The following is a 23,676-nucleotide window of genomic DNA, read 5'->3' on the forward strand; positions in this document are numbered from 1 at the left end:
GAAGAACCACCGTTCGCCAGAGTTTCCCTACATTTATCACTTATCTTTTTCATTCTCTTTCTAACATTGCTATCTTGCTCCATTAACAATCAAATACCTTTCTCTATCTTCTTCGCCTTCACAATTTCAATCTCACCGTCATTAATACTATAGTCCGTTTTAATCTCCACCGCTAGTCCTAACTCTCTCACCATAGTCAACGAGTTCATGTGTTGGTCTGCTTTAAGCGGCCACGCTGCCATTGGCACTCCAAACCATATACTCTCCAACGTCGAATTCCAACCGCAATGTGACACAAAACCTCCTGTCGCCGGGTGACCCAAGATGGCCACTTGTGGTGCCCAACCGATGACTTTACCGATCCCGACAGTTCGATCTAAGAACCCTTCCGGCAACGCTTCCGCAACATTCTCGTAATCAGCCGGCCTTCCCATCATACCTTTACTTGCTTCGTTGGTTGCCGTAAGGACCACAAGAACCGGTGTCCACTCTGCTCGAGCGCGTAGGCGATCTCTGCCACTTGATCCGCACCGAAACTTCCTTCGCTCCCGAAACAAAGGAACACTACCGATGAACGAGGTTGTTCGTCGAGCCATTGCATTATTGCATTATAATTTTGATGGGGCCCGCGTGAGAATTCAAGATTCAACATTGGCCCCACCGGGTAAATAGGTGGAATTTGAAGCTTACCCCTAGAAAGGAAGTTAATCGCATGCAATTCCAGCTCTAAGAATGTATTTACCATTATACCCTTCATTTGTCTAAGCCCTTCCGTGATATCAAGGAAGAGAGTAAAACCTTCAGGCTTGAGCATTCCAGTGGGAAATAATTTAATGGAAACCGGGTTGACATACGTTGAAAAGTTGAACTCAATGTCCGAGCCTTGTAACTCGGCGAAATCAACGTTCTGCTCATCATGAAGAACACGAACGTCGAACAGGAAGCCAAGAAAACTAGCACCCGAAGTGTAAAACGAATAGCTAGGAACGCCGAACTCGTTAGCCAATTCCAAGAAAGGAGTTAAAAACATGTCAAGAACGAACCCGGCGAGTCGAGGTGAGTCGGGAACAGAGTTGGAGTGTTCAACTATGTTGGCGACGGCCTCTTTCACGAAGGGACCCTGGGTTTGAACTAAACTACTCATAAACTTGGAAGCATCGTCTTGGTCAGATTGAGGGAGGTCGATGAATTTGAGGTGGCTGGTGGTGGCGGTGGTTATATCGGCGGTGAGAGAGTCGATGAAGGCGGTGATTTTGGAGTCGTAGGGTGGCTTGATGTTGAGGACGGTGATGAAGAGGTTGGGGTTGAGATCCACTAAAAGCTTAGCCACTTGAACTGTGGGTACCAAATGGCCCATTTCAGGCAGTGGAATGAACACTAGCTCCGGTTTCTTCAGCATCGAAACTGAAAAGAAAAGTTAAATGTTGAACAAGGCAACAGTGAAGGAAGAAGATAGATGGATGGCAATGTTTGGGTTTGCCTGATTATTTATAAGATCACTAAAATAATGCGGTGTGTCGGTGAGTAAATGTTGCCAAGGGCAATATTAAACTCATGTCATTATCACAGTTAAATACAAGATCCAAAATTAGAAAGCCAAAAAATTCATGTTCGATCGTTAAAATTGGAAGAGTATTTGCATCTGTGTGGTGTCAACATAAGGGTGTCTATACTTCTTTATGGGGGCAGACGTCGGGCAAAACTGTAGACACCACACCCTTCATTTTCATGATACGTGTAACAATTGACTCAAAACGTGACCATCCATAAAAGTTAGTTATGTAACTCCAAGTCAAACTAGCCTCACCATTATTTAAAGATTAAGAAAAAAAATTCTTCCTCAAACGAATAAAAATAATAAAGAATAGAAGGCCATCTTAATTTATTCTAATTTGTAGCAAAATTACTGGAATTGCAGATTTTCTTTTGTTGCCATTGCTCTTGCTGTTACTGATAGAGTGGTGGTGGTAGTGGTGACATTGCTATTGTTGTTGGTGGTGGACGGGTTTGCACCGTTATTATTTGCGATGTTGCTGCTATGAGAACTCCCGAAAATAGAAGTGATCACGGCGGCCAAAGCAGCTGTGAAGTTAGAGTCTGCTGCCATAGCCGCGGTGGCTGTGTTTACGGTGTCGGCAAGTGAATTTTGCTGGCCTTGTTGCAGCTGGTGATTCATCTGAGGTTGTTCGATATCGTGAGACATTTGCATGCGAGAGAATTAGGATTGGTTGTATAGCGCCTGGCCGAAAATCTGGGGCAACAATGCCAACGGCGAGGCCTGGGAATTGGGATGCAACGGTGGGTTCGGGAATGAGACCTGGAATTGGCCTTTGGTTCTGGGGAACTATAAAGGGTTCGGGGACTGAGTTAAGTCCAAGGTGACGGTGGGGAATGGGGCGGAAGCTGATATAGTTGCCATTGCTAGAAGAGCACGGGAGAAGGGTTCTGATGAGGAAATTCGAGTTCATTAGTCCATCGGCACAGGACAGTGAACCGGACAACATCATTCATGCAGTTGAGGATGTCGTCGATGCCATTGCTGCCGGAGGCAAAGAGTGGTTGTGATTGCCCTCGTATGTTTGTCGTAACCGGTTTTCGCCCGTGCACGAATTTTGTACTTACTTGGCGGGAAAAGTGATTTGAATAAATTAATGATTTTGATTTAAAAAAAATATTTTGGGAGTCGCCATCGGCCTTTTGGGTCAGGTAGGTCGAATACCTAAAAATCATCCTTTAAAAGAGTTTTTAAGAAAACATCGATTAAAAGATAAACTGATATGCGTTTTAACCAAAAATTCATTCTTTTTTAATAATAAAAAAGGATTCGTGGTCGGTTACGTTTAGGGAAGGATTAGCACCCCTACAACGCCCAAAATTGGTACTTTTTAATTATAAAATGTCTCTATTATTAGAAATTTAAAAATTCAAAATATATTTAATTTATAATCCTATTATTTCAAAATTATAATTATGAGAAAAAAATAATTTATATAAAATATTTATTTAATTAGAAATATCAGAAAATGACTTCTAGGTGCCTTAAGACAGCTCTTTTCTTCGATAAATATTAATATAATAATTTAAATAAAATTATAATTTTTTTATAATATTTAATTTTAAAATACCAGAATAGGACATCGAGTTGTATTAAGACTGCCCTTTTCTTCGATATTGAAAAATAAATAAATAAATATTGAAATAATTTATGTAAATATATATATATATATATATATATATATATAAATTATTATTTATTATATATATATTTATATGACTATATAATAATAAATATAATATTTAAATATATAAACAAGTAAAATTAAAACAGTAAAAATACAATTAGAACTATATATCTAAAAACAGTAAAATAAATGAAAATATTTAAAATTAGTGACTAAATTATAATAAAATTAAAATTAAAACCTAATTCAATATTAATTATTTAAAATTATAGGGATTAAACATGCTATTTTCCTTATTTATTAATTTAGTGACTAAAATAAAATTATATAAAAATCGAATATCAGATTAAAATAAATTAAAAATATAAACTCAGGATTAAAATATTATTTAATAAAATTAAGGGACTAAATATGTTATTTATCCTAAATATTTATAAATACAGTTAAGGGCTAAAATATAAAAAAATAAAATTTAGAGACCAAATTAAAAGGTTTATAAATTTGATTTAGTGACTAAAATGTAAAGATTACAAGTTAGGATGGTTGCGGACGGAATTTAACAATTAGTTAATTACAAACAGACCCCTCCCCAAAACGGCGTCGTTTGGGGAGGGCTATTTAAGTCCAAAACCGGCTGGCCCAAAGGGCCAGCTCTCATTTCTCCTCTCTTCCCTCTCTCTCTCTTCTCTAAGAGAAAAAATTCTCTCGCTTCTCTCTAAAACCGAGAGAAGCACACCGGCCGGTAGCCGTTCGTCGGCGTTGACCCCGTCGTCGACCACCGTCAAAACCGCCTTCGGTGGCCGGAAAAAGTTTTTTTCTTACTAAAACGTAGATCGAACCGTCCTAATGACGGTTTCGGTGGTCTTTTCTTTTAAATAGCTCCCGATCATAGCAAATCTAAGAAAATACCTTCGGTTTTCGAATGTTTTTGGTGACGTTTGGAGGCCGGTGGTGACTCCGATCACGGCGTTGTCTTCCCCGGTAAGTTCTCTTCGTTTTCTCCTTGCTTTTTTCTTGTTTTTTTTCTTTGCTCTGTTGGTTGCCTCTCTTGCTCTCTGTGGCTCTCTCTTTTTTCTTGCAGGGGACGGTGGCTTTTATAGCCACCACCGGTGATGGCTTCAGACCGGTCCAAATGATGAAAGGCCCGGTGAGTCACCAGTGAGTCACCATAGCTATGGTGGTGACTCACCATAGGGCTCAACGTGGGTGGCTTCATGACGTTCTGGAGTGTCGGCGAAGCTGGTGTCGTGGCAACAATAGTGTCGACGTGGGGCGGCTGGAAGCTGAAGCAGCGCCGCGTGGTCTTCTGGAAGCTACGGCGGCGGCTGGGACGTGTCCCTAGGGTATCATCACCCTAGGGTTTCCTGCTGGAACCATCTGGACCGTTGGATCTAAGTTAGATCCAACGGTTGAGAAGCAAGGCGGCTAGGGTTAGATCAAACCCTAATCTGTTAGGGTTTAGTTGGGCCATTTGTAATTGGGCCAGATAATATGGGCATGTTTGTAATTATTATTATTATTATTATTTTTTAATAATAATAATATATATAATAATTATAATAATAATAAAATGGGTAAAAAATTTAGTATCTTCAGCTGCCCCTCTTTGCTCATTCTTGTATTAACAAGAATAGGGCAAAGACGAAAAGATAAATTTTTTTTATCCATTTGGCTTCACTTGATTATGATGGAGATGTTGAATAAATTCTTCTCTTTCTTCGGATGAGTTCTTCTCATTATGAACTTTTCGTTGGGGATGATGTTGACCTATTTCCTTCTGTGATAGAGTCATTCAAAAGGTTGAATAAGCTCTTCTCATTATGAACTTCTTCTTTCTCCTTCAGATGAGTTCTTCTCATTATGAACTTTCTCTGGAAAGGTTGATGCTAATCTATCTGCTTCTGTGATAGAATTATGCAAAAGGTTGAATAAGCTCTTCTCATTGTGAACTTTTTCTTCTTCAGATGAGTTCTTCTCATTATGAACTTCTCTGGAAAAACTGATCCATCAAGTGATGGATTTGAGCAAAAAGTTAAACAAATTCTTCTCATTATGAACTTCTTCTTCCTTTTTCAGATGAGTTCTTCTCATTATGAACTCAAACTGGAAAAGCTGATCCATCAAGTGATGGATTTGAGCAAAAGGTTGAACAAATTCTTCTCATTATGAATTTCTTCTTCCTTCTTCAGATGATGAGTTCTTCTCATTATGAACTCTACCTGGCAATATTAATCCATCAAATGATGAATTTAAACAAAAGGTTGAACAAATTCTTCTCATTATGAACTTCTTCTTCCTTCTTCAGATGAGTTCTTCTCATTATGAACTTTTTCTGGAAAAGTTGATCTTCAAATGATGGATTTGAGTGAAAGGCTGAATAAATTCTTCTCATTATGAATTTCTTCTTCCTTCTTCAGAATGATGAGTTCTTCTCATTATGAACTTTCTTCAATGTTAATCCATCAAATGATGAATTTAAACAAAAGGTTGAACAAATTCTTCTCATTTTGAACTTCTTCTTCCTTCTTCAGATGAGTTCTTCTCATTATGAACTTTTTCTGGAAAAGCTGATCCATCAAATGATGGATTTGAATCTTTGCTAAAATCTTTGAAATTCCTGTCAAATTTCAACATGGATGAGAATGAATGAAAATGCACCTATTTTTGCAAATACCTAAATATGATGCATGATTGTTAAGTTATTTGATTTCAGATTGGTGAACTGAGTATTTCTTCAGTTGTAGAAACCCAATAAATCTTTCTTCTTCAAATCAGAGAATCTATCATCTTTGACAAATGTAGATGTAGATATAATGTCACAAAACCTCTTGAGAATAAAACTCAATAGTATAGGCTCCTGAAAAGCTTGCATTCATGCAACATGTTGATTCTGATAACAACTCATCTGATTATGAAGTGATCTTTCAAGATGATTTCGCAGATATCGATAGTTCTTTTGATACCGAGGAAATCCTGAATTCTGATTCTGATGAGGAGAGTAAACTGTTATACTTGACAAAAATAGGATATTCAGAGGTTGAGGCTTCAATAGCCATGAAGAGATGTGGTTCATCATCAATTGCAAAATTGACAGATTTTATATGTGCTGCTCAAATGGATAAGGCTGCTGACGCATTTCTTCCGGTAAAAGATAGGAAGCCATTATGCAATGATCTAAATTACAAGAAAAGACGAAACCTGGGCTATGATTTTTGGGAAAGGAATAAGCGGAAGAAGCTTGAAAAGAAACTTCTTAATGAAGACGATCATGCAGTTCATCTTTTAATTCCAATAATTGGTTTTGTGGTTCCTACCGAACCAGATCAAATAACTCAAAGAACACTTCCAGAAGATGCTATTGGGCCTTTTTATTTCTACTATGAGCACATTCATCTTTCAAATTCAATGATTGGTTTTTGTGGTTCTTACCAAACCAGATCAGATAACTCAAAGAACACTTCCAGAAGATGCTATGAGCACATTCATCTTTCAAATTAAATGATTGGTTTTTCGGGGTTCATACCAAACCAGATCAGATAACTCAAAGAACACTTCCAGAAGATGCTATGAGCATATTCATCTTTCAAATTAAATGATTGGTTTTTCGGGGTTCATACCAAACCAGATCAGATAACTCAAAGAACACTTCCAAAAGATGCTATGAGCACATTCATCTTCCAAAAGATGCTATGAGCACATTCATCTTCCAAATTCAATGATTGGTTTTTGGGGTTCATACCCTAGATCAGATAACTCAAAGAACACTTCCAGAAGATGCTATGAGCACACGGCACTTGTTCCACTTGAATCTGATGAGGTGGAAATACTTCTAGGTTTCCCTAAAAAACCATATACAAGGATCTGTATAGAGACATGTTCCATGGTGGTATCAAAGTCCTGTCTCTTTTCTCTGGGATTAATGATGCAGAAGTTGCCTTTTACTGTCTTGGCATACTTTTGAAAATAGATGTGCAAGAACTGAATGATGATCGCTTGGAGCAATTGATGAGTAGTTTTAACGGCCTCGACCTTGTTGTCGGTGGCATCCAGTGTAACAGCCTTACTAGAAGAAATAAACATCATTCATGGGCTTGAAGATTCTTGTTGGTGCATTTACTTGCAAGGATTGCTACAACAAACTGTGATGTGAGCACGTTTAGGGCCGGTTTTCTCCATGACGAAAACCCCTCAAGGACGTTCTACCTTATTAACTCTAAGGGAGTAATTCCTTACTTTATTACTTATTTACTTATTTATGCATTACATTGCATATTAGTAATTAAGTTGTTTAGTATGTTAGAGTAGCTTTGCATATCATGTTTCACATTTTCGTTCAATCATCATTCATGTCAAGCATATTATTGTATCATATTAGTTAACCGACCATTTACCATCACATTTACCACCGTAAACTATCCATTTGTTACCATTATCTTATGCAGGTTGTTTCGCTTCCTTCCTAGATCCACAATCGATCGTCGAGGTCCGATCGTGATCGCGTCAAACTGTCTCTTCTGCTGCTCCAATATATTCCACTCTTTTCGAATCATGGAATGGTTTAGTTGACAGTAAAACTTGTCATCTTCAACTTTTGGAATACTGTAACCAATGTTACCCTATATAACCAGAGTGCAAATAATGACTTGTTCATGGCTTTATGATGGTGATGATTTGCTTACTTTGTATTCCATGCCTTTAAAAGTATTAACATAAAGTGATATTCAGAAATCTTTAACTTATTTCAAAATTATGTTAATTCATAGAAGAATAAATTAATTTTTGAAAATAAATTGAACTTGAAATAGATAGAATTGTATTCAAAGTTATGGCAAGCACAAGAATGATAAAAATTCAAATGACTCAACAAATTATTAGCATAAGTATTTCTAAATTAATCAAATTGACACAATTTAGAGTAATGATGTAAGCTTTTGTCTGGAAGATCTCAAACGTTGTCAAAATGCTTGTAGATGTGAAGTTTCTCCCAAACTGTCAAAATCTTAAGAGGGTTCAATTGCCAGATGTCTAATATCAATATGCATTTGAGCTGCCCATTCAGGTTTTCAACTCAAATCCTTCCTTTGGTTACAAGATGCCCTTTGCGAGTTTTCATCTTGACCCCCTTTTTTTCCTTTTTTTCTTTTTTCAAGCATAATATTTCTTGACAGAATCCGAGTTTATTGGATTTCTCAGAATTTTTCCATCCATTTCTGCCAATATCAATGCTCCTCCGGAAAAGGTCTTTTTCATAACGTATGGCCCTTCCCAATTATGCATCAATTTCCCGCGGAAATCTTTATGTATATGCAAGATCTTTTTTAGTACTAGATCACCCTCTTGGAATTCTCTTGGATGTACTTTCTTGTCATGAGACTTCATCATCCGTTTCTGATACATCTGTCCATGGCAAATAGCTTTCAATCTTTTCTCCTCAATAAGGTTCAATTGATCAAATCTAGCTTGGGTCCATTCGGATTCATCCAATTTTGTTTCTCTCAAAATTCAAAGCAATGGAATCTCAACTTCAATTGGTAAGACTGCTTCCATCCCGTAGACTAAAGAAAAAGATGTTGCCCCAATAGATGTTCGAACAATAGTTCGGTATGCATATAAAGCAAAAGGTAACTTCTCGTGCCAATCTTTGTAAGTTTCAGTGGTCTTTGTAATGATTCTCTTGATGTTCTTATTTGCCGCTTCAACTGCCCCATTCATCTTTGGACGATATGCCACTGAGTTTGCATGTTTGATCTTAAACTGTGCACAAAGTTCGGTCATCATTTTGTTGTTCAGGTTTAGAGCATTATCTGTAATGATCCTTTCTGGTAGGCCATACTGGCAAACTATCTCTTTCTTTATGAATTTGCAGACTGTGGACCTCTTAATATTGGCATATGAAGCAACTTCAACCCATTTGGTAAAATAATCAATTGCCACAAGGATGAAGCAATGTTCATTCGATGCTTTTGGTGTGATTGCACCAATGACATCTATTCCCCACATAGAAAATGGCCAGGGTGCTGTCATTACATGTAAAGGAGATGGGGGTACATGAATCTTATCTGCATATATCTGGCATTTATGACATTTCCTTGCATAATCAATGCAATCTGTGTGCATGGTAGCCCAATAGTATCCATATCTCATTATTTTTCTGGCCATGAAAAGACCATTTGCATGTGTTCCACATATTCCACTGTGTACTTCTTTAATGATGCTTCTAGCTTCGCTGGTATTTAAACATCTCAATAGCATTTGATCATTGCTTCTTCTATACATAATCTCTCCATCAAGAAAATATCCAGCAGCCATTCTTCTCAAGGTTCTTTTATCAATTTTAGATGCATTTTGTGGATAACTTTGATTTTTGATATATTGTAGGATATCATGATACCATGGTTTACCATCTACCTCTTCTTCCACACTATAACAATGTGCAGGAATTTCATATACTTGCATTTTGAGTGGCATCATATCAACTTTCTTAGTTGCCTGAAACATAGCAGCTAATGTAGCCAAAGCATCTGCCATTTGATTTTCTTCTCGAGGAAGATAATTGAAGGTGACTCTCTCAAATTCTTTCACTAATTCGAGGGTAAAATTATGATATTTCAACAATTTGGGATCTTTTGTTTCCCATTCTCCTCGTAATTGATACACCACTAACGATGAACCTCCATATATCTTGAGACATTTGATTTTTCTTTCTATAGCTGCTTTTAATCCCATTACACAAGCTTCGTATTCCGCCATGTTATTGGTGCAAAAGAACTCCAGTCTACTTGTAAAGGGATAATAAATATTTTCTGGAGAAATTAACACTGCCCCGATTCCTCGTCCCAAGGCGTTGGATGCTCCGTCAAAGTAAAGCTTCCAAAATGCAGATGCATCATTTGTTCTGACTTCTTCATTCATGGATATGCACAACAAATCTTCATCTGGAAAATTGAAACTCAAAGGCTGATAATCATTTGATACACGACTGGCCAGAAAATCAGCTATGACACTTCCTTTTATCGCTTTTTGGTTGACATATACAATATCAAACTCAGATAATAACATTTGCCATCTAGCCATTCTGCCTGTCAAAGCTGGTGATTCCATTAAGAATTTCAAAGGATCAAGTTTGGATATCAACCAAGTAGTATGATATAACATATATTGTCTGAGTCTTCGAGTAGCCCACACCAAGGCACAACATAATTTTTGTATTGGTGGATATCGAATTTCACAATCAGTAAATTTCTTGCTCAGATAATAAATAGCTTTTTCTTTTCTTTCAGATTCATCATGTTGTCCCAGTACACATCCCATCGAATTTTCAAAGACCGTCAAGTAGAGAATCAACGGTCTATCAGGCATTGGTGATACTAAAATGGGGGCATTGGATAAATATTTCTTAATAATATCCAAAGTTTCTTGACATTCATCATTCTAGACTTCAGGATTGTTCTTTCGAAGTAATTTGAATACTGGATCACATTTGTCAGTTAATTGAGAAATGAACCGAGATATATAATTTAATCTTCCCAAAAAGCCTCGAACTTCTTTTTTTGTATTGGGTGGTGGAAGATCTTGAATTGCTTTTACTTTATCTGGATCAATCTCGATTCCTTTTTTGCTGACCACAAATCCCAAAAGTTTCCCGGAAGTTACCCCAAAAGTGCATTTAGCGGGGTTGAGCTTTAATTGATATTTCCTTAATCTCTGGAAAAGCTTTCTCAGATTTTGAATATGATCTTCTTCAGTTCGGGATTTGGCAATCATGTCATCTACATATACTTCAATCTCTTTGTGCATCATGTCATGAAACAAAGTTACCATGGCTCTTTGATACGTTGCCCCTGCATTTTTCAATCCAAATGGCATCACTTTTATAGCAGAATGTGCCCCACATGGTTACAAATGTCGTTTTTTTCCATGTCTTCAGGATTCATTTTTATCTGATTATATCCTGAAAAAGCCATCCATGAATGAAAACCATGCGTGTCCTGCAGTATTGTCCACCAAGGTGTCTATGTGGGGTAATGGAAAGCTATATTTCGGACTGGCTTTGTTGAGATCTCTGTAATCCACACACATTCGAACTTTCCCATTTTTCTTTGGTACGGGAACAATGTTGGCTACCCATTCTGGGTATTTGGCTGCCTGTAAGAAACCTGCATTAATCTGTTTCATCACTTCTTCTTTGATCTGCAACAACATTTCTGGCCTCATTCGTCTGAGCTTTTGTTGGACCGGTTTATATTCTGGATTGATTGGAAGCTTGTGCATTACTATATCTGTACTCAAACCAGGCATATCTTGATAAGACCAGGCGAAGATATCTTTGAACTCTTGAAGAAGATTTATCAATTCTTGTTTTATATGGATTGTCAGAGTAGTACCAATTTTCACCTCTTTTATTTCTTCATCTGTTCCCAGATTTACAGTTTCAATCTCTTCTTTGTGAGGTAGAATTTGCTTTTCTTCCTTTTCTATCAATCTTAATAATTCAGTAGGAACATCACATTCCAGTTCATCCTCACACCCATTGATTTCTTCCAGACATATGGGCTGCTCTAAATTTATCTCTTGATTAAATTTAGGAATAAACATGCTATTAACATGGTGACACCTGCAAATTTAAGTCGGACATATTTCCGAAAGAATATAGTAAATTTATAAATAAATGGATGTAAAACTGTAAGAAAATGTAAAGAATGATTGTCATCTGAAAATTTTAAAGAAAATTTCTTATATTTAATATTAGGTTAACATAATTTCCTTTGCAAGATAACAAAAAGTTTTCATACTTTTGAGCTAAACATAAAGATTAGTTCTGAATATTACTCTGCGTTAATATTAAAAACTATAGGAAGATATTCAGTGGTCCAATTGTTGAGTGTTTCTCCAAGAAAACATGGGCGAATCCTATCCAAGTATTTGCCAGTCTTGTTGTCATTCATGATCATGTTGATAAATAATCCATTCATAGCTTTTTCAACTATGCTTTGATCTTTCGTCAACTTTTCTTCTTTAAAGGCCTCAACAAGCTGTTTTTCTATATTAATTGTTCCCCCTGATTTGAATGTGGTCTTCAACTGTGGGAAAAACATGTGTTCCCAAAGGATTTCTTCCCCTTTCAACCTTGTCTTTCTATCTTCACACCTTCTTTTCATCTCTTTGTTCTTTTGCTGAAAATTGGGCTTAAATCCAAGACCAAAACGATCTTTCTTCATCTTTATACTTACAGGAACTGAAATACCTTGAAGATTCTTTCCTAAACCTTTCCCAGCTTTAGCTCCGATGCCTAAAGTTTATCGTGTCGTCATCTTGGTACAATCAGATAATCTGGGATATGGAATTTTGCTTCCTTCTGCAATAAAGGTTGTATTGACAAATTCAAGAGCTCGAAAAGAGCATTCCAGAGCATCATCATTAGTTTCAATATATGGAACATCACTTATTACAGACGCAATGATTTCTTCTTCAGCTCTGACGCATATTAATTGTCCATCAACAACAAATTTCAATTTCTGATGTAATGAAGAAGGAACGGCTCCTGCTGAATGAATCCATTGCCTCCCTAATAAACAATTATATGTAGGGTGGATGTCCATCACCACAAAGTCAATATTGCGACTGGTCCAATTAACAACGGTATTTCTATTTTCCCAAGCACCTCTTTTGAGTACCATCAAAGGCTCGTACTACATTCTGATAACTCTTCATGTGTGATTTATCCACATGCATTCTTTGAAGTGTGACTAGAGGCATCAAGTTGAGAGCGGATCCATTGTCAATCAATACTCCTGGCAAAACATGACCATGACAATGTGTAGTGATATTCATAGCTTTTACTGACCCTATTCCGTCTTCAGGTATTTCATCATCCGTGAACGTTATGCAATTGTCAGCGGCTATATGTCCCACAATTCTGTCAAGTTTATTGAGGGATATATCTTCAGGGATAAATGTTTGATTAAGCATTCTCATCAAAGCATTTCTATGTGCTTCTGAATTCATCAATAGATCAAGAATAGAAATTCTCGCTTGTTGTTTATGTAGTTGTTCAACCACACTATACTCACTATGTTTCAAGAATTTCAAAAATTCTTGTGCTTGTTTTTCTGTTATAGGCTCATTGAATGCTGGAGGGGATTCATCATTAAATACCTTTTGGGGTATTACCATGGTTTTTCCTTTTGTTTTCACTTGTTCCGCGGCATTGGATGTTTCGGGAGAGTAACATCTCCCACTTCTTGTAAAGAAACCGACTTCACTCACTGCTTCAGATGTCGAACCCAGACTCTGTACATTTTCTTCTGTTTTTTCTAGAGAAACAAATCCTCATACCATTGAAACATTGGTAGTATAATTCCAAGGTACTCTGCGAGTATCTTTGTATTGAAATGGTAGAGGAGTGGTGATAACTACTTTCGGCTTTATTGGTGCAGGAATCACCGTAGATGATTTCACATTAATGATCACATGATCATTTGTTCTTTGACTATGTTTAGAATCCTCTAATGAGCAAACATCATCTTCTTTTTTCCCTGGTTTTTCTTCAAAGAATTCTATCTCTCTGCTATTCATCAATTTTTGTACCAAATCCCTAAACTCAGGACATAATTGAATTTCATGCCCCTTCTCTTGATGATATTCACAATAATTCTTGCCTTCATTATGATTTGGCCTGAATTGTTGTGGAATTATACCGGCTAAAGATAGTTGTTGGAATACCCAAACAAAAGGAGATTTAATTTCAGAAATGTCAGTTTTTGCTTTCTTTCTGTTCTCTTCCTGAATTGCATTCACGTTTTTATCTCCATGATTTGGCAATGGATGATTTGATGTAGATGGTGAATTGAATTCCAACTTTCCAGTGTTGATCAAATTTTGAACCACCCTTTTGAATGCCAAACAGTTTTCAATAGAATGACCCGTAATTCCTTCATGGTAAACACAGTGTGCCTTTACATCATACCATGGAGGGAATGGTGGTTGCATAGGAACCAAAGGATAGGGCCGTATGACATCTGCTTTTATCAGTGAATCATAGATCTCAGCATATGGTACTGGTAAATGTGTAAAAGACAACCTTTCATTTTCCTTTCGAGATCCTCTGGACTCTGCTCGATTAGTGTTTGTTTCCTCTTTCTTAACCCTTGGCTGGGTTATTGTAATACTTTTCGATGAATCCTTGTTGTAAGAGTTTGTATTGTTGATTTCATTCTCTTTTTTCCGGTACATAGGTCTTTTGGAACTAGACCCTTCATTTGATTCAATTTTGCCACTTTTCAAGACATTTTCAATGAGTTCTCCAGAAATGACCAAATCTACAAAATTTCTGGTTGCATTCCCCATTAGATGATTTAAATAAGGAGCTTTCAATGTATGGACAAATATTACTGTGGCCTCTTTTTCTGACAAAGGTGGTTGAACCTGGGCTGCCGTGTCACGCCATCTTTGAGCATACTGTCTGAACGTTTCATTATTCTTTTTCTCCAAATTTTGGAGAGTCCATCTATCAGGGACTATATCTGTTACGTGGCGGTACTGCTCTAGGAATGCTTTAGCCAGATCTTTCCAAGATCTAATGTTGGCTTTGGTCAATTGAGTATACCATTTTAAGGCTGGTCCTGTCAAACTATCTTGAAAGCAGTGAATTAACAATTTCTCGTCTTTCACATATCCTGCCATTCTGCGACAAAACATAGTAATGTGGGATGAAGGGCATGTGGTACCGTCATATCTATCAAATTCGGGAGCTTTGAACTTGATGGGGAGGATTAGGTCTGGAACCAAACTCAACTCACTAACGTCAAACCCATAGAATGATTCAGTTATTTCCACGGATTTCATTCGTTCTTCTAAGCTCTTGATCTGTCTGGTCAATTCTTCATTTACCTTTTCTTTTTCATTCAGCTCATTCAAATCTGGGATTAAATGCTCAGTATTAAAATCCCCTATTTTCACATCTGATATAAGTGGATTTTTGCTTGAAGATGCAGGATCCACTTGTCGATTTTCATGTGATTTGGCTTCTTGAAATGCTGATGTGCGAGCATTGATTTGTATAGATGTAGTACCAGAGTGATAAATTGGTTCTGGTGGAAAACCTAAAGGATACATAGGTTCTTGGTCGAAAGATACAGGATTTTCATGCATTTTTCCAATGATAGCCTGCCTTTTAAACATGTCTTCTATTTTCTGCATCATGTTGTCTTGTGAATTTGCAATACTGGCTTCAATTTTCTCTAACTTCATTCTCATTTCTGCTTGTTCTTTATTATGTTGTTCCTCAATACGTTGTATTTTATCCTCCATAATTCTCTTAGTAGCTTGTCTAGTACCGTAGTGATGTTGTATTTCTCTTTTGGCCAGAATAACTGTGATTGAAAAATCTTCTGATATTATTAAAATTTTTTTCAAATTTTAATTAATGAATTTTATCTTAATAAATAAAATTATACATAAAGAAAATAATGCAATGAATAATGAATGTATGCAAAATGCATGTATGCAAAAAGGTATTGATCCCAAAAAGTTAACTGTCATAGAACAACTTTCATTGGCATACAAAAGTTTCTTTATAATAGTTCATAACTACAGATAAGGCGTGGCTTTCCTATTAAGCTCTATAATTTCTTTCATTAGCCATGACACCTTCTTTCCGAACTTAGAAACTGGATCAACGTGATGCTCAATTATTTTAGTTTCAACAGCTAGTTCTCCAACATATCTAGCAACTTCGCTCATTTGTACCATGGCCTCGAATACCATATTACTTCTTTCTTCACTTCTTTCTACATAGAAATCAGTTGACTTTTGCCATTGTTCATTAGTTCCTTCAAGAGTTTGCTCTAATTCAGTGATTCTGACTTGACAATTGTACAGAGTTTTTTCAAGATCTCTAATGTGTCTTCGCAGTGAAGCACTTTCCTCATTACTTTCTTTGAGATCAATAGGTCCTAGACGAACCTTTTCTTGAAATAATGACTCTTCAAGTTGCAAAATGTAAGCATTAAACTCTGCATTTTTGTTTCTAGACTGATCCAGATCTTCTTCAAGTTTTGTTCGTGCTTCTTGCGTTCTTTGATTAAGCTTCTGGATTTGAACATTCTTGTTTCCGCATCTTTGCATCCAATTGCTAGCCACTTCTTGCTCTACCTCAAGTTTGGTGTTGAAATTCTTTCTTTCCACCTCCCATTTTTCTTTTTCAACATTGAACTCTTCAATCTTTTGGCCTCTGACTTCAAGTTCGGCAATCAGCTGGTTCATTTCAGATTCAAATCCCTTGAACATGATATTTTTCTCACCCTCAAATTTATCAAGAATATCACTCTTCATTTCTTCTAAATCTTTGGCTCGATCCCTTTCTCTTTGTATTTCATTCATGATTTCGCGGTGTTCAGCTTTGTGTTTTATAATTCGCTCTCTTCTATCAACCTCAAAATCTTCCATTTTTTGCTTTCCTTTCTCAAGGCTTTTGAGTAGACGGCTATTCTTTCCTTTCAGATCTTCAACTCGACTTTTCTCGATGTTCAATTCTCTGGTCATCTGTACTGTTGATCGGCTTGGTCCTGATGCTTTCTGGGATTTATATAACTCCTGGTAATTTTTCTTTAATGCTCTAAATTCACCATCAACTTTTTCTTTGTTTTCTCTCAACATTGCACATTGGGATGAATGAAAGTCAATGTCAACACCCAACATAGCTTTATCTCGTCTCATTTGCTCTAATTCTTTCGACCAGCCTTCTCTTTCTGCTTCAAACTCAGCTCTCAGTATTTCAATCTCTGATGGAACCACCTTAATGCGATCTTCCATAGAGATATCCTCATTTTGATCTGGTAGAGGAATATTTTCATTTTTCCTGACAGATCTCCATTCCTCATAATCAGGAGTTAGCATTTCTTTTGCTGCTTTAGCTCGGATACAAAAAGTTGTTTTCCAAGCTGTAACGGCTTCCATGATATTTCTTTTATAATTTTTACTGTGGAATGCGAACTCAGATGAATGTAATCCAGCGGTGACAGGTACAAATTGTCGACCTTCATACTGTCTTATGACCAGAAGTGGTGCATATCCAATTCCTCCCCACAATCCGAGCAGCATTATCCAGTTGTAATCACCACATTTGTAAAAGAATTCTCTTTGGATTTTCCATGGGGCTCGCCAAACAATGTCATTGCTTTGAAGATTTCGAAAGGCATTAATCCACATATCTTTCTTAATTTCCTTCGGCCATTCTTGCTCCAGGAATTCTTTTAATGGTGAGTAATCCGTATTAAAGCGTCGGTATGAAATCTTTTCTGTCCTCCATAAATGGCTACGGATCCAAACATATAACAACTGGGTACACCCTGAGAATCGTCCACCTCCTAGCTTTCTACAAGCATTTAACGATCTGAAAGTCTCTGCTAGAATTGCAGAAGCAGGATTAATCTTTTTTGGTAGCTGCTCAAACAAATCTACTACTACAGCTTCAATATATCCCAATACTTTTGGGAAGATGACCATACCATACATACCCAGAGCAAATAGATCTAATCGTACTTTAGTGTCTGGATGACTCTGAATAAGTTCTTTAATGTTGGTCCAAGCAATGCCTTCGCTTTCGCCCTTTTGTTTTGTACGGGATGCCACCCATTCTTCTCGTACCCCGGCAATCTTTGCTAATTTAACTCGAAAAGGTTGAGTTTTAATTGACTTTGAATAAATTCGATTCTCCAAAGCCCCTTCTATATGTAACAAAGTTGTGTACTCTTCAATAGTAGGGACCAAGTCCTCCTTATTGAGAGTGAAGCAATTGTACCCTGGATTCCAGAATTGAATTAGGGCTCGAAGTAAGTCATCATCAACTTCTACATAGAGCAAATATGGGATGTCTCCGTAAGTCTGATAAAACTGCAACTTTTTGTTTGAGTCCCAACTTTCCCAAATGCTTCGCAAATCTTGCATGTCATTTCTTTTTAGTGAAACTGGAGCATAACTGGTTAAGTCAGATACATAGTCATCTTGCAGACTGTCTCCTCCTTGTCTTTGTAAGTCCTCAGCCCACTGTCTTACTTCTGAGTTTAGAATTATTTGATTTGAACACTTTTTATCCATGGATGAAGGCTTTCCAATGAGACAATTAACACGAGGATCAATGCCTTTTATCCTGTATGATGCTATGCAAACAGAAAAAATAAAGAACACACAAAAAGAAATGAATTAGTTTACATAATAAAGAAATTTAATAATAATATATACCTAAATATCTTTATTTAAACATGCTTTTTTATAATTTAAATAATTTAAATTTACATGTAATTTAATCAGTAAGAAAATAAATAAATAAATTAAAAGGAAAGTTAGAATTCATTTCTCCTGTGTGTACACCTATTTTGGACAAAATTTCGGCATGGCTTCAGATCGGAAGGATTTCTAGGGTTATATGCAAGGTTTCAGATCTAAGAATAAAGGTACCCGAATTGTCCTTGTTAGTGCCCTCTTGGGTTGTTAACCCTCAATCCTAGTCCATCACAGACTAAAGTGGATCGAGTTCAATTCGAGGGGATACATTTCTCTATGCCTGACACGGAGAATAAATTCTCACGAAGACATAGAGCATATGAACCCCGAAAGTTACTTGCTAGGTCTGACACGGAGAATAAATTCTCACGAAGACGTCGCTTTCACTCCCACTTAAAAGGGACAAACTCAATTATAGAGCTTTATGTTATGCAATGCAAGTGTTGTGTGTGAGGAGAAACGTTCAAACCTCTGACAGAAAAAATAAATAATGAAATAAAATACTTGCAAATAAAATGAAATATTAATAAGAAAATATATAAATACTATGAAAATAATAAGTATATAAAAAAATTTGAAAAAGAAAGAATTATAAATCAAATATATGAATTTTTTAATTTATAATTAATAGAGACAATTTATAATTGATTTTAAAGTTTGACCAGTCCCCAGCGGAGTCGCCAAGCTGTCGTAACCGGTTTTCGCCCGGGCACGAATTTTGTACTTACTTGGCGGGAAAAGTGATGTGAATAAATTAATGATTTTGATTTTAAAAAAAAATATTTTGGGAGTCGCCATCGGCCTTTTGGTTCAGGTAGGTCGAATACCTAAAAATCATCCTTTAAAAGAGTTTTTAAGAAAACATCGATTAAAAGATAAACTGATCTGCGTTTTAACCAAAAATTCATTCTTTTTTAATAATAAAAAAGGATTCGTGGTCGGTTACGTTTAGGGAAGGATTAGCACCCCTACAACGCCCAAAATTGGTACTTTTTAATTATAAATTGTCTCTATTATTAGAAATTTAAAAATTCAAAATATATTTAATTTATAATCCTATTATTTCAAAATTATAATTATGAGAAAAAAATAATTTATATAAAATATTTATTTAATTAGAAATATCAGAAAAGGACTTCTAGGTGCCTTAAGACAGCTCTTTTCTTCGATAAATATTAATATAATAATTTAAATAAAATTATAATTTTTTTATAATATTTAATTTTAAAATACCAGAATAGGACATCCAGTTGTATTAAGATTGCCCTTTTCTTCGATATTGAAAAATAAATAAATAAATATTGAAATAATTTATGTAAAAAAATATATATATAAATTATTATTTATTATATATATATTTATATGACTATATAATAATTAATATAATATTTAAATATATAAACAAGTAAAATTAAAACAGTAAAAATACAATTATAACTATATATCTAAAAGCAGTAAAATAAATGAAAATATTTAAAATTAGTGACTAAATTATAATAAAATTAAAATTAAAAACCTAATTCAATATTAATTATTTAAAATTATAGGGATTAAACATGCTATTTTCCTTATTTATTAATTTAGTGACTAAAATAAAATTATATAAAAAATCGAATATCAGATTAAAATAAATTAAAAATATAAACTCAGGATTAAAATATTATTTAATAAAATTAAGGGACTAAATATGTTATTTATCCTAAATATTTATAAATACGGTTAAGGGCTAAAATATAAAAAAATAAAATTTAGAGACCAAATTAAAAGGATTATAAATTTGATTTAGTGACTAAAATGTAAAGATTACAAGTTAGGATGGTTGCGGATGGAATTTAACAATTAGTTAATTACAAACAGACCCCTCCCCAAAACGGTGTCGTTTGGGGAGGGCTATTTAAGTCCAAAACCGGCTGGCCCGAAGGGCCAGCTCTCATTTCTCATCTCTTCCCTCTCTCTCTTCTCTGAGAGAAAAAATTCTCTCGCTTCTCTCTAAAATCGAGAGAAGCACACCGGCCGGCAGCCGTTCGCCGGCGTTGACCCCGCCGCCGGCCACCGTCAAAACAGCCGTCGCGTTGGCCGGAAAAAGTTTTTTTTCTTACTAATACGTAGATCGGACCGTCCTAATGACGGTTCCGGTGGTCTTTTCTTTTAAATAGCTCCCGATCGGAGCAAATCTAAGAAAATACCTTCGGTTTTCGAAGGTTTTTGGTGACGTTTGGAGGCCGGTGGTGACTCCGATCACGGCGTTGTCTTCCCCGATAAGTTCTCTTCGTTTTCTCCTTGCTTTTTTCTTGTTTTTTTTTTTCTTTGCTCTGTTGGTTGCCTCTCTTGCTCTCCGTGGCTCTCTCTTTTTCTTGCAGGGGACGGTGGCTTTTATAGCCACCACCGGTGATGGCTTCAGACCGGTCCAAAGGATGAAAGGCCCGGTGAGTCACCAGTGAGTCACCATAGCTATGGTGGTGACTCACCATAGGGCTCAACGTGGGTGGCTTCATGACGTTCTGGAGTGTCGGCGAGGCTGGTGTCGTGGCAACAACAGTGTCGACGTGGGGCGGCTGGAAGCTGAAGCAGTGCCGCGTGGTCTTCTGGAAGCTACGGCGGCGGCTGGGACGTGTCCCTAGGGTATCATCACCCTAGGGTTTCCTGCTGGAACCATCTGGACCGTTGGATCTAAGTTAGATCCAACGGCTGAGAAGCAAGGCGGCTAGGGTTAGATCAAACCCTAATCTGTTAGGGTTTAGTTGGGCCATTTGTAATTGGGCCAGATAATATGGGCATGTTTGTAATTATTATTATTTTACTTTTTTTTTATAATAATAATAATTATAATAATTATAATAATAATAAAATGGGTAAAAAATTTAGTATCTTCAATGTTGTTATTAGAATTGTTCGATCTTCCACACATCTTTGTACCTGTAACATGAAGTTAACATTCAACGTTAGGTTAACAACAATATAATTTATTTATTTATTTTATATAACTTCTATTTTTTTTATAATTTCTTAAATTCTTATGTAAGAAGTATTGTTCGATTCTTTGTGTATGCAGAAAATCTTCGTTAGGAGACTCACTCATCACAATAAGATGTGCAACCGGATCGATCTGAATTACTAAAACCAAATACTTGAAAAGCGAAAGAAAAAAAAATTCTATCGTACCAATTTTTTTACTACAAAAAACTATCAATGATTAGTCTCTATTATGTTAGTGTTAATTAAATCCGGATTTTTAATTATAACTAAAATTGATTAGGCATTTTCAATATGATGACTAATGAAAAGTAACCTGCTTTCTAACAGGGCAACCAGCAACCATGGTACATCGATAATATGCTCGAAGACATGGATTTCCTTTTGCCATTTTCTGCCCATACTTTCTCCATTGGCATCCATCCGTGATCTTTAAAACCAAAAACAAATATAAGATCATAAATTAAAATATATATATTTATATGATTTGATTTAAGATAAAATCACGTCTACCATGGTAGCCTATGATCTTGCTCTAACGGAAACTCGTGCCTTCCTCATGGTAGCCTCGGTTTGATCAACAGTTTTCGAATAATTAAACCTTGGAACCTTATTACATCCTGACTATCTTCCCTACCAGTTTCCCGACCTTCTTCGCCACTCCCACACTTCCTCGATCTCAAGTCCTTCGAGGCTACCTTTGCGTTAGGCCACCCGGACTGATCCCGACTCCTTCCTTCCGTCAACGACAGCGACGGTTCTTCCGTATCAACTTCAGCTGCAGCAACGGCTAGACCAAGATCCATAAACTGTCCTGGGACCATTACTTCTCCATTAGATTTCTTTTTTTCATCGTTTTATTCACCTTTTCCATCTTGCTGTTGCTGCATAATGGTGACCAAATGTTTTCGAACCGTGTTGTAGTTGGTCGTAACCTGGCTCAACATCTCCCTTAATCTTTGATTCTCAGAGTTCATTCGTTCCAGTTAGATTTGTAAAACAGCTAGCTGAAAAAGAAATCAATCAAAATCACGAATTCTACAGATTTTAATCAAATAAAATACCTCATTTTTAGCTCTTTTATCATCCATGTTTGAAGAGATCCCATCATCCGCTGTGGATTGATCGCTGCTTGTCACAACTGAGATTAAAAAAAGGGAAAAGAAACTGTGAGCACTTGACTTACGTTAACGTTAAGCTCGAGAGCAGTTCAATCAATGGAGTCATTCATGTCGGCATTGACATGATCGGAATCATCGACATCATCAGCGAGTTTACGATTCCTTTCCGCAAAGAAATCCGTTTCGCCGGTGACCCTCCTAGGGTGTTCACCGTGAGAACAGTTGAGATTAATGGGGAACTGAATGGTGGTGGGTAGTGGAGGAGACATGTTTGCTGTGGAAGCATCATCCATGGCGGACACAGACACTTTGGGACAATAGTTGGAATTGTCGTTGATGATAATGATGGACGGTTTAGTGTCTTGTTGTTCTGGAAAAGAATTAAGGACAGTTGGGATGTGAAGGAAGAAGGAAAGATTGGGATCAATGGAGAGTTCACTGGGTTTGGCCATAAATCAAGAGAGAGAGGACGAGAAGAGAGAAGTCTTTGAAAGGGGCAACGGATCAGGCAATAAAAAGGGAGTTGAGACTTTAGAAGAAGACCAAACTGTAGTAAATATATTAAGTGTGTGAGTTTTTTGTTTTTCAATATTTCTTCTTCTTCTTTCCATTGTTTTAAGGTTTATGGTCATAAAATCTTTAATTATAACAAGAGAGTCAAAGTGTCAGACATAATATATTTACTAACTATGATAATAAACCTCACAAAAATTTCAATAAGTATTATAGGTGCGATTAGTCAACAACAACAATAATAATAATAATAATTAAACTATCTAAAATTTAATATTTAGAATTTAAGTGTAATGTTTGAGATTTTAAAGAATAGAGTTTAAAATTTAAAGTTTGTGACTTAAGGTTTAAAGTTTTAAATTTTGATATTTACGATTAAAATATATATATTATATAAAATTTTATATTATATTAAATAATAAGTTATAATAATATTTGACGGAGTAATGCAACACATTACACTTTTAATGTAAGAATTTAAATTTAAATTTTATAAATAATATTATTGAATGAGATAATATTAAGTTTAATATAAATTATAATATTATATTTTTTTGTATTTTTTTAAAATAAAGGAGAAACATGGGAGAGAAAATTGAGATAAT

General features: G+C 36.0%; 2 pseudogenes; both read right to left on the bottom strand.

Moving 5' to 3' along the window:
* On the bottom strand, nt 1-1,459 carry LOC120126910 (annotated as a pseudogene).
* Nucleotides 1,460-1,947: 488 nt separating this feature from the next.
* LOC120126837 lies at nt 1,948-23,010 on the bottom strand (annotated as a pseudogene).
* Nucleotides 23,011-23,676: the final 666 nt, after the last annotated feature.

This window comes from Hibiscus syriacus, unplaced genomic scaffold (genome assembly GCF_006381635.1).
Source record: "Hibiscus syriacus cultivar Baekdansim isolate YM2019G1 unplaced genomic scaffold, ASM638163v2 tig00110462_pilon, whole genome shotgun sequence".
Lineage (NCBI taxonomy): Eukaryota > Viridiplantae > Streptophyta > Magnoliopsida > Malvales > Malvaceae > Hibiscus > Hibiscus syriacus.